General features: G+C 41.7%; 1 long non-coding RNA gene across 1 annotated transcript; it reads left to right on the forward strand.

Annotated features, from left to right (window-relative positions):
* Window positions 1-1852: 1852 nt before the first annotated feature.
* LOC124011989 lies at window positions 1853-12874 on the forward strand. Its single transcript, XR_006834629.1, has 4 exons — window positions 1853-1899; window positions 9072-9153; window positions 10650-10880; window positions 11685-12874. It is a non-coding gene; the product is annotated as an uncharacterized LOC124011989 (long non-coding RNA).
* The last annotated feature ends 2434 nt before the right edge of the window (window positions 12875-15308 follow it).

Raw genomic sequence — 15308 nt, forward strand, 5'->3', positions numbered from 1 at the left:
TGGGCCAAAATTCACCCAACTTATTGTGGGGAGCTTGTGGAAGGCTACCTGAAATGTTTGACCCAAGTTAAACCATTTAAAGGCAATGCTACCAAATACTAATTGAGTGTATGTAAATGTCTGACCAATTGGGAATGTGATGAAAGAAATAAAAGCTGAAATAAATCATTCTATCAACTATTATTCTGACATTTCACATTCTTAAAATAAAGTGGTGATCCTAGATGATCTAAAACAGGGAATTTTTACTAGGATTAAATGTCAGGAATTGTGAAAAACTGAGTTTAAATGTATTTGGCTAAGGTGTATGTAAACTTCCAACTTCATCTGTAGATACATTATTTCACTTGCTTTAGGAATGTAAAATATGTTTCCCATGCCAATAACGCCCCTTAAATTGAAATTGAATTACATGTAATATAATTTATGAGTGGAATCAAAGCCTGTTTTAACCCGTTCTCATGCTTGGAGTTTTCACATAGAATTCAAGCCCCTTGGGTGCTGCTATAGATTTACATTAGAAGTGCCCATCCAAGAAGGCTCAAAGTCATTGGCCACAGATACAATGACATCAAATCATGTTATATCTACCGTAGCTTTGATTGGACTGATCATGTCAACACCGTACTTTCAAAATCTTAGCTAGCAAGCTAGCAGTCATCATCATGAATCAAGTCGACAATCTACTGGCAAATCCTTTTTAATCCTTGTCATATGAAGATAAATTCATTCTAAAACGTATCAGTGCTCATGGGCCATTGGACATGAACATTACACAATAAGTTGGAAATCGCAAACTCAGCAATGAGTGGTTTGGAAGGAATTAGTGGCTAACTGCAAGTGCTGCAAAGCAATCACTAGCCTGCTATTCAGTGGAGTGGGTGTGTGGTCCAGGACTGGATATAAGGGTCTCTTTTCCTAGCTTAAATGGATCAGCATTCACATACAACACCATGGGCCAGAAAAGGTTGTAAACCTCCAATTGTCCTCCACTCCACATTTTTGGCAAGCAATTACTATTTTAGCAAACAATTATTGTAATTCATCCCATATTGTCCCTAACATATTTTCTCCCTAGCAGCAGTTGTGGGATACATACACACACACACACACACACACACACACACACACACACACACACACACACACACACACACACACACACACACACACACACACACACACACACACACACACACACACACACACACACACACAGAACACTCATACACACTCAAACTCTTTCCCAACAAACAACCATGAACTCAGATGCTCAACGGTAGTTCCATCTCAGAGCCCAACTCAAGAAAGGATTTGATTTACGAATGCATATGTAGCAGTGTGATGTTGTTCCCCTAGATTATGCACCAAATTGCACACAGGGACCAATTCAAATAGGCCAGGTCAAGAGGGGATGTTAATAATTTGATGATAATAATAATAATAATAATAATTCAGTGTATTTTTTTAGTTAATTACAGCTGCATAGCTACTGTTTTTCTTTGGTGTACAAACACTTTTTCATATCAATATTGTACATACATGTGATTGTAAAAGTTTAGTATATTTTGGTTTGGCCCATCGCCAGTTATCTGTATTTCCGTACCCCCTTATTGTTCTCTTTTGCCTGACCTTCGGCTAGCAAGGTAAGTTGTCCTTGGCTCCCAAATTGTTTAATATAAAACCGTCATAATGTTACACAAACTGTTATGCTACCATAAGTTTGTTATAATGTGGATAATATAAAGATTTATGTTAACAAGTTTCACAAAGCTCGCTAACTAGGGTATCTATTGTAACTTGTGAGTACTTGGGTCAGTGTTTGAGTGAGTGTCCATCTAGGTGTAACTATGACTAAGCCAAGGGTTAACATAATGTGTGTTGTCTCTTCATGTGCAGGTATGTCTTTTATTTTGTCCGAATTATGTTCTGTATCATTTTACTTGTATGGTATGGTGTGCACCTGTTATTTCCTTTTGGCTCTCTTTTGCCTGGCCATCGGCTAGCAAGATGCCTGAGAGCTAGGACTGCGCCAAGGGTTAACATAATGTGTGTTGTCACTTCGTGTGCAGGGCAAATAAAAATAATTCAACTAGCAGACCTTCAGTTGTGGCAGCGTCCTAATTAAAAGTACACAATGCAGAATGAACCATGCTACACATATACAGTTGCAGCTGTTTGATAAGGGATGCAAAATTAACCAAAAAATTGGGAGATTTAATTAACCGTTGTCAAGTCCAATGTGATGGAGATCAGATACACCCCCTTCCCCTGAAACACACACACGCTGGTCCCCAAGCATCTCTGTGCAGTCAGGGCCACAATAATATGCCTCCTCTGAATGTTGGAGTGTGACCCACTCCCCATGGGTTACCTCAGCTAGTGTTGCCAGCACTGCCTGGGTGGGGGCACCCCACCGGAATCCCCTAGGTACAAGGCCGTCACGGTTCTCATTAGGAGCTTTGAGAATTTCCTTGTATATTATGCTCTCCAATCAAGGGGCTTTGGCTTTGCAGGACCAACCCTGCCAGGCAGGCTCAGAATCTTGAAGGGGCGGTGCTGCTTTAGTAGGTTTCTGACCACATTCATCTTTCTGATTTGGCTGCGTATAGGCCCATAAAACAGATAAGGACCTCTGCTTGAAGAGTTTACTGATTATGTTGATTTCATTATTGGTTATTATTATTGTCAATGATTTTGTTGACAGAACCTATTATATTATTGTATTATATTATTATATCAACTATTAAAACATAAGGAAATGCTGTTTTTCATCTTTTTCCCTCTTCAGGAATGTTTAGCATGGCTATAAATGATAGAACATTGACTGAAGACTTGGCCATTAGGAATGAAAGGAAACATGCGGTGACCATGTTTCTTGTGACATTTCGAATGACATGTAGATGTTTTGTTGTTGCCAGGTGGAGTTATGGTCTCATTGTGCCTATCTATACTTTTATTTCTGTAACAACACATGTGAAGCTGCAATAAATTCATATTTAAATGTATATCAAACCATTTAGACAGTTTCACCCTGATGTCACGCGTGATCAAATCGTCCTGCAGCCATCTGACCAGTATAAGAGGAATGCAATGACCTCATAAAAACACAATACCACTGTGCTGAAGAAAAAATGTGATTGATTTTTGAGAAAAATACTTCTAAATTGGCTTCGCCACTCGTGTGTTTGTGATGCATCGCTTGATGGTTGCAATAGGCCTGTTGTGAAGAAAGGCTGGAACATCTGCACTGTAGCATATGTACTCATCAGCGCGACTGTACTGCATGAACACACTCATGCTGTTGTGCACGGAGATGCTTGTTTAGAATGCTCACGATGCCGCTGAGGGTCTGGTCTCCTTTCACTCTCTTCAGATAAGTGTGTTTCAGTACCTTGTTCTGAGATTCCATACGGTTGTTGGAGTCCATTGCTGCATGCTAAGTGTTATCTCCCACCTCCTCACAGGAATGGATAACTCATTTGTTTCCAGCCATGATCGAACTTGTGATTTCTCCCACAAAGTAGATGCCTTCAACACGAAGTCTGTAGATTCCATCTATGCTCTCTTTTCCTGGTGGTGCAGAGGCAATTCTGTGCAGCATCCTTAGCAGCGTCTCCTCCTCAGATGTCAGTCCTTGCTTGCTGTTCCTTACCCAGCAAGTCCAAGCCTGCTCCCGATGGAAATCACAGAGATAAATCTGTGCAGCAGGAAAAACACTCTGGAGAGTGTTGCACTCTGCATCGCTGCAGTCGCACATCCAGGATGGGTGTTCTCATGTGGAGTTCCAGCTCTTCTCCGAGTGGATGATAAAGGATGCAACAGAAATCTATCCACAGTTGGTCTGGACACATTAGGAAGAGAGCATGGTCGTAGTTTGTGGTCTAATGTGTAGCATCAATTAGACAGGTGGTGTTGTACCTCTCCATCTTCTCCTGGTGGAAGAAGAGGAGAGTGTCATCATACTGCTTGTTGTCTATGGTAGGTTGGTCTGGTCTAGTCTTGTCTGACTGCTCTGGTCTGGCTGTAGACACAATTTTTATTGGTCAAGGCTGGAAGTACTCTGTCTGACCTTTGACCGATGTATGTGATTTCAGAGATACAGGGATACTATGCTCTGTCCATCGGGTTGGCAGCAACATTGGACATCCTAGTCTTGACATAGTGCCTTCTATAGCATCTAATGTTCCCTTTCTTACCAGTCAGTCAATCCACTGTATTTTGCCCGGTCTGAGCCATCCCTAAAAGACCTCTATGCCTGCATGGTATGTGCTCTGGCCTACTCTCACTTCTTTGCCATGTGCTAAGTCATTTAGCAGACTTTCTGTCAGCCTGACTTTAGCCAAGTCAATGTATTTTGTTGTTGTCACTGCATAGTCAGGTAACCTACATGTCTGTTGGACTGATATAGTTGCTTCACAACCCTTCTTTGAACCTTACAGCTTCAGTCTTTTCTTGTCTACTGAGCAAGGTGTGCGCTCATAGATTTTCTTCTTATATTCTGGACCGAATTGGCATTCCATAATCTTCTGACCACCAGGCATGTATGGAACACCATTATAATCAATCTTGGGATTGCTGCTTTTGGAGGATTGGATATGTGTTCTGGAGAATGATGTCTTGTCCATGTAGTTAGGTTTGACACTGAAAGACAATGAGGTCCTTATACTAAGTTGTTGAAGTTTTCCTTTTGTACAGTTCCAACACTGTACACACTAGCAACATAACAAAGACTTGAACTCCTTGAGATTGTCCATTCTGAAAGGTAAACAAAAGAGCTTATTATTTAAAATCTGATCACAAAACATTTCATAAATCTTGTTGTGAATAATTGGTAACCGTTTCATAAAAACAATAAGCCCCTTGAGGCTATGAGGTATGGGTTACATATCCTGGTTAAGGGGTGTGTACAAGCACTCCACTGTGCGTTGTGCCAAGAACACCACTTAGCAGTATACATGTCACGACTTCACTGAGTGTAGAAAACATTAGGAACCTTTCCATGACAGACTGACCAGGCGAAAGCTATGATCCTTCATTGATGTCACTTGTTTAATCCACTTCAATCAGTGTAAATGAAAGGGCGGAGACGGGATAAGGAAGGATTTTTAGGGCTTGAGACAATGGAGACATGGATTGTGTGTGTGTGCCACTCACAGGCTGAATGGGCAAGACAAAAGATGTAAGTGCTTTTGAACAGGGTATAGTAGTAGCTGTCAGGTGGACTGGTTTGAATCAAGAACTGCAATGCTGCTTTGTTTCACGCTCAACGGTTTTCCATGTTTATCAAGAATGGTCCACCACCCAAAGGGCATCCAGCCAACTTGACACAACTGTGGGAAGCATTGGAGTCAAAATAGGCCAGCATCCCTGTGGAATGCTTTCGACAACTTGTAGAATCAATGCCCCGACGAATTGAGGCTGTTCTGAGGGCAAAATGGGAGGGTCCAACTCAATATTAGGATGGTGTTATTCGTGTTTTATACACTCAGTGTGTATCCCATATACCACGGCCTCGCAGGCCTTATGACTGACTACTTTAATCCATGGAAAGGTGAAACAATTTCTGTAGAGCAGCTTTTAATCATAAAGCCGTGTGAGAAATCATGTGGTAGGTTGACGTATTACAGACGATGCTAACCTTTTACTGGCTCACTCTGACAACTGCAAGCTCTCTTTTTCCTGCTTAAAAAGTTGATGGACAAGGCTCTAAGATCCCACTGCTGGTTAAAACTAATATGTCATGTGCAAATACAAGACAAAGACAGAAAAGTGATTATCAATTCAATGTATAAATCCGAATAGATAATGTAGCGACTGAATCATAATATAATACAGAAATATTGTTTCATTCTGTCACGCCCTGACCTTAGAGAGCCTTTTTTATTCTCTATTTGGTTAAGTCGGGATGGGAAAATCTATGTTTCTATTTCTTTGTTGGCCTAGTATGGTTCCCAATCAGAGGCAGCTGTTTATCGTTGTCTCTGATTGGGGATCATACTTAAGCAGCCCTTTTTCCCACCTTCAATTGTGGGATCTTGATTTTGTTAGTTGCTGTACAGCCTGCAGAACTTTACGGTCGTTTTGTATTTGGTTGGAGTTCAGTATTAAAAATCATGAACACTTTCCACGCTGCACTTTGGTCTCATTCATCTAACGACGGACGTAACACATTCATCTATCATTCTTGATAAGCAGGTATGATTGTAAAGCCAAGAATACTGTTCTAGTAAGAAATTGCATTCAGGTTTAAGAGCCTTGTGATCTATCATCATAGAAATATAAACTATAACAAATTATATTAAATGACACAGTCCGCTTATGTTTAAGGATATGTAAAAACTTGAATTCCAATTTGTTTATTAATTCAGATGTAGAACCCGTTTTATCTCTGTTGTAATTCGACTTAACAGCACAAGGTGGCATTAGGTGAACATCAAGCTATATAAATGCAGGTTGATTTGAGAATTGTACAATTCATATTCTAGCTAACAATGCTATTGACAGTCAATCTTGTTCTAGTGATAATGCTAGCTACCTCTAAAGGCTTCAATATTATTGTCAGTTTGGTGCTACTTCAATTATATCAAATGATTCGGATCAGCTATAGCTGGCACACAGTTGGTCTTTTTTTTACATTTTTTAATCTACTGCCACGGACAGCGACAGCAAATGTGTTCTCTTAATGCCAAGATTACCATGTTCCAATCAACAGGTACTACTTGAATATTTTCCATACAGACATACATTTGGTATCGTTTGAAAGATCAAATTCTCCCCTTTACGGTCTGCTTTGCATGTTACAGTAGAAGACATAGATGGTTATCTTTGCATTTGATTCTGGGGATATAATACTTAATGTGCATTTGACATGCATGACTACAATTCAGATGAGCTTCAACCCTTTTATCAATCATCCCCCAGTGGGGAATTTGTGCTTACCAGATGGATCTCCTCAATCAATCACATTTATTTATAAAGCCCTTTTTAAACCAGCAGATGTAACAAAGTGCTTATACAGACACCCAGCCTAAAACCCCAAAGAGAATGCAATGTAGATAAAGAAGCACAGTGGCTAGGAAAAACTCCCTAGGAAGGAACATAGGAAGAAACCAGTGGTGTATTAAGTACTTAAGTAAAAATACTTTAAATTACTACTTAAGTAGTTTTTTGGGGTATCTGTACTTTACTATGTTTATTTTTGACTACTTTTACTCCACACATGGTCATCCCTATTGCCTTTGATCTGGCGGACTCACTAAACTGCTTATTTTGTCAATTATGTTAGTGTGCCCCATGTTATCCTTAAATAAAATATTTTTTAAAAAAAAGGTGCAATCTAGTTTGTTTAATATAGAGAATTTGAAATTATGTATACTTGCAAAACTTAAGTATTTTTGCAATTACATTTACTTTTGATACTTAAGTATATTTAAAACCAAATTGTCACGCCCTGGCCTTAGTTATCTTTGTTTTCTTTATTATTTTGGTTAGGCCAGGGTGTGACATGGATGATTTGTGTTTCGTCTTGTCTTGGGTTTTTTGTAGATTTATGGGGTTGTGTTCTTTTAGGAGTCTAGGTAAGTCTATGGTTGCCTGGATTGGTTCTCAGAGGCAGGTGTTTATCGTTGTCTCTGATTGGGAGCCATATTCTTTGGGTATTTTGTGGGTGATTTGTTTCCTGTCTTTGTGTTTTATGCACCAGTTAGGACTGTTTCGGTTTTCACGTTTATTGTTTTGTAGTTTGTTCATGTTAAGTGTCTCTTATTAAAGAACCATGAACTTCAACCACGCTGCGTTTTGGTCCGCCTCTCCTTCGCAGGAAGAAAGCTGTAACACAAATTCCTTTACTCTAGTAGTATTTTACTGGGGGACTTTTACTTAAGTCATTTTCTATTAAGGTATTTCTACTATTACTCTGTATCTTTACTTTGAGAGAGGGAGGGATATTACGCTCAGGTGCATCCTGTTTCCATTGATCATCCTTGAGATATTGCTACTACTTGATTTGACATGATTTAGAAAGGCACACACCGGTCTATATAAGGTTAACAGTGCATGTCAGAGCAAAAACCAAGCCATGAGGTGAAAGTAATTGCCTGTTGAGCTCCGAGACAGGATTGTGTCGAGGCACAGATCTGGGGAAGGGTACCAAAAAATGTCAGCAGCATTGAAGGTCCTCAAGAACACAGTGGCCTCCATCATTCTTAAATTGAAGAAGTTTGGATCCACCAAGACACTTCGTAGAGCTGGCCACGCCGGCCAAACTGAGCAATTGGGGGAGAAGTGCCTCCTTTAGAGAAGTGACCAATAACCCGATGGTCACTCTGACAGAGCTCCAGAGTTCCTCTGTGGAGATGGTAGAAACTTTTAGGAGAACCATCTCTACAGCACTCCTCCAATCAGGCCTTTATGGTAGAGTGGCCAGATGGAAGTCACTCCTCAGTAAAAGGCACATGACAGCCCGCTTGGAGTTTGCCCAAAGGCACCTAAAGGATATTCAGACTATGAGAAACAAGATTCTCTGGTCTGATGAAACTAAGATTGAACTCTTTGGCCTGACTGACAAGCGTCATGTCTGGAGGAAATCTGGCACCAGCCCTACGGTGGCAGTATCATGCTGTTGGGATGTTTTTCAGCGGCAGGGACTGGAAGACTTGTCGGGATCCAGGGAAAGATGGAACGGAGCACACTAAATAGTGATCCTTGATGAACACCTGCTCCAGAGCGCTCAGGACCTCAGACTGGTGCGAAGGTTCAACTTCCAATAGGACAACAACCCTAAGCACACAGCCAAGACAACGCAGGAGTTTCTTCGGGACTAGTCTCTGAATGTCCTTGAGTGGTCCAGCCAGAGCCTGGACTAATTTCACAAATGCAAAATACACTCTTACTGTGCGCTGGTTTAACAGTTGCAGCCTATAGGAGTTTTCAGTGACGACAAGTTTGTGGCGTCTGTCTTCTGTTTACACAAAGGTGTTCAGAGACAAAGTGCAGTGTAGGTGATCACCATGGCAATAAACTCAAGAAATCCAACCTTACTAACGCATCCTCTCTGGCTCTCTCTCCAGGCCTACTCTCTGGGGGCCTCCCAGTCAACACATTCATCCTTGGGCTATCCTCTACTCTCTTCACTGCCCTACTCAAACTCTGGTAATATCAACCTGTCTCTCTCTCTCTCACAGTTGACACACAGTGCTTTCTCTATCCCAACTGTACACTCCCTCTGACTATGCCCTCTTGCATATTCCTCACATTATGGGATCTGCCTTCTACACACTGCTGCAACATGTCCGAATCCATGGCACCTAAAGCACCGAAGTGGGTTCGGAACATAGGCCCTCACAGAATAGCAAATATGACCTAGCCTGACCTTCTCAGGTAGAAACTTTGTGTCAAAGCTCAACAAGACAGACGGGGTGTTCTCAGTTTTGCCATTGCCACCGGGTATACGTCTCACCAAACGGCGGGCATCAGAACACTAGGAATATTGTTTTTCACTTGATCCACCTCTACACTCAAATCTACCCCACTGATCACCCCTTTTAGCGGTATCTACTCCGGAGAGCAAAACACACCACAGGTTGAGCCCCGAGCCACGGGACTTGAAGCAACCGCTTCCTCTGGCAGGCAAATACAAAAAATGTGAACCTTTCCACTTCTCGAAACTTTCACAGATGTAACCACTCCCAGTTCGTCCTTTACCCAGCTTGACACAACGTTTGGGTCGGCAAAAAAACAGGAATCCACTCTTTCAAAAAATCTCACTCCTACCGGTCCAAAATCATCTCTGGTAGGGCAAACGTCAGAGGACTCTACAACACCTGTCGCAGCAGGAAGGCACACTATATCCTGGACCGTCTGAACTTCAGAACACTTACCACTGCAGACTTGCTCCATTTCGAGATCAAGGTTCTCAAGAGAGCATGAAGACCTATAAGTAAGATTACTTGGTTTGTCATCAAGAGACTAAGGTATGAACAACGGTGTATACTCAGGAGGCGAATCTCTGATCTTAACAGCGTCATTCTTACGCTTTTGAGTCATTGCCCTTCCGACTTCCTTACCTCCTCACTTCACTCACTCAAGCAAAGGGTCGGCATGTCCTGATGGAATTATGGATACATTTGATGTTCTTAAAGTCGTCATCACTCATCTACAGCAACGTGGAAGAATGAAAGAACAGTCTAGCTTACTACTGTACAGTTCCCATTCATTAGCTCTACTAAGTTTCATGTGGCAGTGGTGGCACCTTTCTATCCCTTCCCTGCTTCTTCAGTAATCAAGGTGTAGGTACACTAGCTAGCTACATGGCTTTCCTTTGTGGTTGTCCATTGTGTGGCTCTCACTAACTCTTTTGTGTTGTATCCACTCAATGAAAAGGCTGTGTGTGTATACTGTTACCGCAAACTTTACATTATATCCAACCAGGCATCCAGCCTAGGATTCTCCTCCATTGTCCATTCATTCATTCACTCACACACACACACACATACTCGATGTGTACATTCTCATCCACCTGAACTCAACCCTGTTGATGCTGTATTGATTTGAACGTGTTCCTTATTGAGGCTGGGTTGGGTTCATTTAAGTGATAATGCCAGAGAAGCCTGTGTTTGGCAGACATTGTCTTTTCTTATTTCCCAAAGGGCCTTGTGGCATTGGGCCAGCCTGTGAGGTGGTGGTCTTTGTGTGATTGTCTAGGCAGAAAGCCAGAGGCAGGACGAGCCTGCAGTGGAGTTGTTGTGGGTGAGTTAGTGACCGTGCCAGGCTATTCCCGGGGACCGCAGAGTGCCGAGTAGATAGCAGATGAGCCGCTCTGCTCTTTCCTCGATACAGACACTGGTAGATGACAGCCTCAGCAACGGACACAGGAACAGGTGAGGAATGGATGAGGGGGGACAACACACAGATATACAGTGGGGAGAACAAGTGTTTGATACACTGCCGATGTTGCAGGTTTATCTGGAGAAGGTCTGTATGGAGGAGTGGGCCAAAATACCTGCTGCAGTGTGTGCAAACCTGGTCAAGAACTATGATCTCTGTAATTGCGAACAAAGGTTTCAGTACCAAATATTAAGTTCTGCTTTTCTGATGTATCAAATACTTATGTCATGCAATAAAATGCAAATGAATTACTAAAATCATGTGATTTTTCTGGATTTTTGTTTTAGATTCCGTCTCTCACAGTTGAGGTGTACCTATGATAAAAAATGACAGACCTCTACATGCTTTGTAAGTAGGAAAACCTGCAAAATTGGCAGTGTATCAAATACTTGTTCTCCCCACTGTATATGTAGAGACACATGGACAAGTTACAGTACTGTAGTACAATAAGCAGGTTTAACATCCCCTCCCCAAACACAGAGAGAGAGACACACACACATTCTTTACTTATTTATGCAAGGCTCTGGTGTGGACCGTAGTGTCAGAGGTACTACACCTTATACAGTATCTGTCTATATCACTATCTATTGCTATGGGCCAATTATTACATTAGAAATTACAAAAAAAGCTATTACATTATTGACAGTTATAACATGGACTAGTCAAGAGTGTTAAGATTGTTCACTCCTGGTTTAAGTATACCTAATACCTAGTCTTCAATCTTTTACATCATGTTTAACTGGCAGTATTATTCATTTACATTCCTCTCTCTCCACTCTCCTTTCTTTCTTCTACAGTATCTCCCCTGTCCTCCCATCTATTGTCCCCAGAGGGAGTAATTGTGTTCTGGCTGATGGTAAAGGCCATCCAGACCATCTCCTTCCTCAACTTGTTCTTCCCACTGGTGGTACCCCTGTCCTCCTGGCAGTGTGAGATCCATGTCTGGGCCCTTCAGATGAACATGATGGTGTATGTGGGGGGCATTGTACGACTAGGACACAATGACACAACATATTTATTCGGTACATTTAATTCCCTTTAGTATAAAAACAATATGCAGCATTCATTTTGATTGTTGCTATAGTTTTCAGGAGTGTATGTCCATTGTCTATGATTCAGTTTATTTTGAGAGCAAATGCACTCCACTGGTGATCTAGTTTGCTATGATGTCAGCAGAAATGTGATGATGACACAGAATGAAGTGATGAAATCGTGAGTTTGTTGTCTCTGGCAGCCCCTGAGGTACTGGCTCAGAAATCCTACAGCAATCCTGTCAAGTTCAGTATGCATTACATTATATTGCCAGTATTACTCATCCTTGTCAGTGATTTCGTATTATTGGAAATGGTCCCTGGGATTGGTGTTGCTTTGAGCGTGTGCAAAACTGTCAGTGTGTATGGGAGAAGCCATAATACAGTGACTGGCCAAGGAATAATCACTGACAGTGTCACTGTGTGAGATGATTACTTAAGAGAGCACAAGAAATCATGGTGAGAACTTAGAGTACATCTGCTTTTTTCCCTCATCTGTATTTCTGTAGATTTTTTCATGGTTATTATCCCTCCCCCTTGACAACATATAGAGGAATGGTTCACTAACGTTACCTGCATGATCAGAGGACAGGCAGACATTTCCTCGTGCATGTTAATTGGCCACAGGATGTGTGCGAATACAAAACCACATTTATAAGTGGAGATATGTCACTCTTGCTCTCACCATAAGGTCACGTTAAATTGATACTTTTGGTGAACTATTTGCACATACAGTATTTAAAGTGGGATTTGATGTTATTCAGTCAAGACTACGAATGATTTTATTTGCGCCCCCTTGTTTTCCCCAATACTGTTTAAATGTCTGTCACTTTTAAGAACGAGCCTGTCATGTTTTGTCATTGATTATCATGTCTTGTCCCTGTGCTTCCCCTTCTATTCGTTTCCCTCTGCTGCTCTTAATAGGTTCTTTCCCTCTTTCTATCCCTCTCTCTCCCCCTCCCTCTCTCCCTCTCTCGCTCTCTATCGTTCCGTTCCTGCTCCCAGCTGTTCCTCATTCTCCTAACTACCTCATTTACTCTTTCACACCTGTCCCCTATTTCTCCCTCTGTTTTCCGCTTCTGTCCTTGTCGGATCCTTGTTTGATGTTCGCTGTTCTTGTCCTCGTTCCGTCCTGTCATGTTTTTTGCCTTCTTCAGATGCTGCGTGTGAGCAGGTGTCTTGATCAGCTACGGCCTGCGCCTTCCCGAAGCGACCTGCAGTCTGTGGTCGCATCTTCAGTTGTTCCCCTCTACTGTCTAGAGGGTTTCTGTATTCCTGTTTTGACTTGGAATAAACTCTGTTTCTGTAAAGTCGCTTTTGGGTCCTCATTCACCTGCATAACAGAGCCACTGCCATGATATGCCCACAACTTATGAGAAACAACGTGTAACTATCCCAGATCCAGTCCAGTATGTTGTAGCATTGCACAGTATTGAGGAAAAACAGCTGTTATTTGAAAGGAGATATACACAATCTTCTGATGTGTCCCCTACTTGAACTGGATGATTTACCAACATTTAGCATGCATTACTCCAAATAACATCAACAGAAATTGCAGGCCCATGTGTCATCAATGAATGACATAGATTTACCTTCCTTGCATTTCAGTGGCTTTTGCATACTGTGAGCTGGTTACAATGATAACCATTATCTGTTAACTGGTTGCAATCATAGATTACCGTCATAAATTTCATCACATTCAAAAGTAAAAGTATGGTGTATGTATATAACGGTATACTTCTCACTATTGCCTCTTGTTTTTAGGGAGTTTGTAACTTCATTACATGAGTTTTATCATGTGTTGGTTACCCAGTCATTGATAGAGATGTATAACTGTACCACAGAATACCTATAACACAGACAAATGAGGGTGGACAGTGGTACCACCAGTGGGAAGAACAGGTTGAGGAAGGAGGTCAAAAATATATCTGTTATATTGTCACACACCACATAGTTGCTGTAAAATGTTTTCCAGGGTCCGAGTGATACAGAGAGGTAGAAGGTGTATAGCTCTAACACTGCTCCACACCAGTTTCCTGGCCAGCATCACAGTGATAAAGATAGCCAGGTGTTAGTCTATCAGCTGGAAGTTCTGCAGAGATTAGACAACATAAACGGACTGAAGAATGTGTGTGTGTGTGTGTGTATGCTCACCAGAGCGGTAGAAGTAATAGGTGTTTGTGTGACTGTGTGCTGGTGTGTCTGTAATACTACCAATCAGAGGTATTCTATGGCCGCTGGATGACTAAAGGGTTACCACCACATGATCCTTTAGATATAACGTACTGTGTGTGTGTGCGCATGCATGCGTGTGTGTTTTTGTATTACAATCTACCAAAGATTTGGCATCACCATGAGTGAAAAGGAGTTGGCATGATGGAACAAACAGACTGGGACTCAGGCTAAGATGTGCAGCAGTGAGGACTGTGTGTGGGTGTGCCTGAGAGAGGGAGAGTGTGAGGAAGAGCATGTTGTGGCTAAAACAGAACCGTGGGAGATATCTCTCCTCCTGTGCCATACCTTCTCACAATAGCAAATATTGCAAACAAGGTATATAATCTCTATTTCCCCGAAGTCACAAGACTGTTTATTTGACTCAACTCTATTATGCTATTATGTTAGGCTCCTGCCTTTTCCTCAGGAACATGTCCAGACCTGACCCTCAGAACTTACCTTTTATTACCTCTGTGGACTCATCAGTAGGAAAAATGTGAGCTCTACATGCCTTGTTCCAACAGGATGCTGTATCTATATCATGCCTTGTTCCAACAGGATGCTGTATCTATATCGTGCCTTGTTCCAACAGGATGTTGTATCTATATCATGCCTTGTTCCAACAGGATGCTGTATCTATACCATGCCTTGTTCCAACAGGATGCTGTATCTATATCATGCCTTGTTCCAACAGGATGCTGTATCTATACCATGCCTTGTTCCAACAGGATGCTGTATCTATATCATGCCTTGTTCCAACAGGATGCTGTATCTATATCATGCCTTGTTCCAACAGGATGCTGTATCTATACCATGCCTTGTTCCAACAGGATGCTGTATCTATACCATGCCTTGTTCCAACAGGATGCTGTATCTATACCATGCCTTGTTCCAACAGGATGCTGTATCTATATCATGCCTTGTTCCAACAGGATGCTGTATCTATATCATGCCTTGTTCCAACAGGATGCTGTATCTATACCATGCCTTGTTCCAACAGGATGCTGTATCTATACCATGCCTTGTTCCAACAGGATGCTGTATCTATATCATGCCTTGTTCCAACAGGATGCTGTATCTATGTCATGCCTTGTTCCAACAGGATGCTGTATCTATATCATGCCTTGTTCCAACAGGATGCTGTATCTATACCATGCCTTGTTCCAACAGGATGCT

Source organism: Oncorhynchus gorbuscha, linkage group LG24 (assembly GCF_021184085.1).
Source record: "Oncorhynchus gorbuscha isolate QuinsamMale2020 ecotype Even-year linkage group LG24, OgorEven_v1.0, whole genome shotgun sequence".
NCBI lineage: Eukaryota > Metazoa > Chordata > Actinopteri > Salmoniformes > Salmonidae > Oncorhynchus > Oncorhynchus gorbuscha.